Consider the following 2,903-nt stretch of genomic DNA (forward strand, 5'->3'; position numbering starts at 1 on the left):
ACAATATTTGAAAATATTATCTTCTCTCTTAGGCTCGCTTGGGCTTCACATGTTTGAGCATAAAGTAAGATTGATACAATAATAAGAGCTCTAGCCCTGTACTTAATGTTCAAGTCATCGTAAGTTTCTTTTTGTAAGGTCATTTGTAGTGCTCCTATGTCTAGTACTTTGGTTCTTGATTGTCATTTTTTATACTTGAGAGCATGTGCATCCTTCCTCATCTTAGACGCATCAATTTGATAGAAATTTATTGCACCTCATTAGTTCATTTATACACCAATGATCTTTTCCATGTCGTCTTGTCCTATCTATACTCTACAAGGCTATGATCTTCATACAAAGACACCCTTCTTACACGACACATCACTGACAAACACCATAACTAATTATGAAAGGCTTCTTTTGTTACAATAAAATCATGTTTTTCCTCAATTGACCAATATAGGAATTTTTTAATCGATTTACAAAAACAACAACAAAAATTTATACAGTTATATGCCTAGAATTTTCTAGAAAGGCATTGTCCTAGGTGTTTGGGAAAAATGTGTCTCAGCTTAATATCATGTCCTTTTCGATTTCAAAAAAGCCCGTTGACTCTCCCTCTCCCTCTTATTTTTAGAAAATGCCAGGCACCCCACATGGTGCATGAAATAACTCTCTCTCTCTCTCTCTCTCTCTCTCTCTCTCTCTCTCTCTCTCTCTCTCTCTCTCTCTCTCTCTCTCTCTCTCTCTCTCTCTCTCTCTCTCTCTCGATAAAGAAAAAACTAATCCGTTACTCTAATTCAAGACAAACATCACAAAATAAGATGTCTCATGTCTTGCTGGGTATTCAGTATTAACAAACCAGATACCAATCTTTGCTTACACAGAAGGCAAAAAGTAGTTCAACCTTGATAAAAGGTGGTCCTCCAAACAAGAAATTACCCATAGCATACACACACTCTATGTTACAGCTTCCTTTTGAATCACCGACCATGGTCAATGTTGAGGCGGCTTTGATAGAATCATGAGACATGATGATTACATGCATTACTTATTTGTCAAACCTTTTTTTTTTTTTGCCAGCAGTCACTTTAGAAGTCAGCAACAGCTTGTGAATTCCACAGGGCCACATACTGAAACCTCACCATCAATCCTTTGCTCGCACAAAGACACCTCACACAGTACTCGATCAGCACAATTATGACGAGGGCTAGCATACCTCACAAATATCGGATCAATGCAATTATGACAAGGGCTAGTATCACAATCAGAAGAACCATCAAGATGAGGGACCTCACTGAACACCCACTGCTTGTCTTCTGCCCCAGTACTCCTAGCCTCCTCTGCATAGCGTTCAGTTGTGTATTTGTTATGTCTGTGTCGTCATCTAAATTATCCAAAAGCTTTGTGTGCAAATCCAGCGTTTCATTTACAGCCAAGGCAATGTTTTTTGTGCTTGTCACTGTCTCTTCATGATTCAAAAGGTCATCATCTTGCTCGTGCATGATCTGTCAGACTGTCATTGAAGCCGAGCAATTCCATAGTTATCTAAGCCTGTTGTTCTATTGTTCTCTTTAGGTTCCCCTCTCCCATCCTGACCCAATAGATTAATCATGTTAGAAGCTTGGGAGGAATTTAGGCTGTTTGACATCTGATTCATCCTAGAATGAAGACTCAGAAATCTGTCTTGCTGTTTGCTTAAGTCCTTTTCATTCAAAGATTTGGTGAGGAAGGATTGCTCAAGAGGGACTGAAGGCTGTCAAGGTGGGTACCAAGCATGGTGATATTCCGTCTGCAGTCAAGACACAACAAGCAATCATATACGATCAGAGTGCCATTGAGCACATGGACAACTTTAAGGGATCCATTAGTAAGTGAGGCAATTTTGGATTCACAGAGAACCACAACACAAAGTTTCAAAAGAACAAACATGCAATATCACTAAGAGATGATCGAGTGAGCATAGGAGGTCAAAGAGAGAGCAATGTATTACTAGCTTGTGGCAAAAACGAGGCGGGAATTGTTAGCAGCATGGGACCCACTGCCAACGGGGGCTACGGAGTTGCGCTCTGCAATGCAGGCTGCTATATCCTCTGCAAGCAAAACTGCATCTTCAAACTCTTGGATCCACGAATCATTCTATGCCATCATATATGACCCTACAATGACGTGCAAAGGAAGAGCGGTCCCAAGTTCATGCGGGAACGAAGGGCGGGGGCACCTTCAAAACGCGTTCACAGTCCCTCACATCACGCCAATGTCAAGCAGAAAAAAAAATATGCTCTCTCTCTCTCTCTCTCTCTCTCTCTCTCTCTCTCTCTCTCTCTCTCTCTCTCTCTCTCTCTCTCTCTCTCTCTCTCTCTCTCTCTCTCTCTCTCTCTCTCTCTCTCTCTCTCTCTCTCTCTCTCTCTCTCTCTCTCTCTCTCTCTCTCTTTCTCTCTCCTTCCTCTGCAGCCCGCCACCTCTAGCGGCCTCCTTCAGGCGTCCCTTTTCACCTTTCCATGCGAGGCTCGGCCCTCTTAGCTCTGCAGACCTGCCCCGTCTAGGCAGCCCCTGCTCGGCCAACTCTGGCTCCGCGACTCGGTCCTGCTCAAGATAATTAAACGAAGAGAGAGAGAGAGAGAGAGAGAGAGAGAGAGAGAGAGAGAGAGAGAGAGAGAGAGAGTTTTACAGCAGAGAGGATCGGAGAGAATATGGGGTTTGGTCTCTCAGTTTTTAAAAAAGAACTCTGAGAGAGAGAGAGAGAGAGAGAGAGAGAGAGAGAGAGAGAGAGAGAGAGAGAGGCCATTGCAACCAACTGGTTCTACGTTGTAGCTGCTAGAGGCTCCTCTCCATTGTAACCTGGTTCTCTCTCTCTCTGTGGTTCTCTCTCTCTCTCTCTCTCTCTCTCTCTCTCTCTCTCTCTCTCTCTCTCTCTCTCT

The 2,903-nt window shown here is 43.1% G+C and overlaps 1 pseudogene; it reads right to left on the reverse strand.

Moving 5' to 3' along the window:
• Positions 1-1,202: 1,202 nt before the first annotated feature.
• Positions 1,203-2,130, reverse strand: LOC147445103 (syntaxin-52-like; annotated as a pseudogene).
• Between the last annotated feature and the right edge of the window lie 773 nt (positions 2,131-2,903).

The sequence above is a fragment of the Adiantum capillus-veneris genome, chromosome 13 (genome assembly GCF_014529385.1).
Source record: "Adiantum capillus-veneris isolate H3 chromosome 13, ASM1452938v2, whole genome shotgun sequence".
Lineage (NCBI taxonomy): Eukaryota > Viridiplantae > Streptophyta > Polypodiopsida > Polypodiales > Pteridaceae > Adiantum > Adiantum capillus-veneris.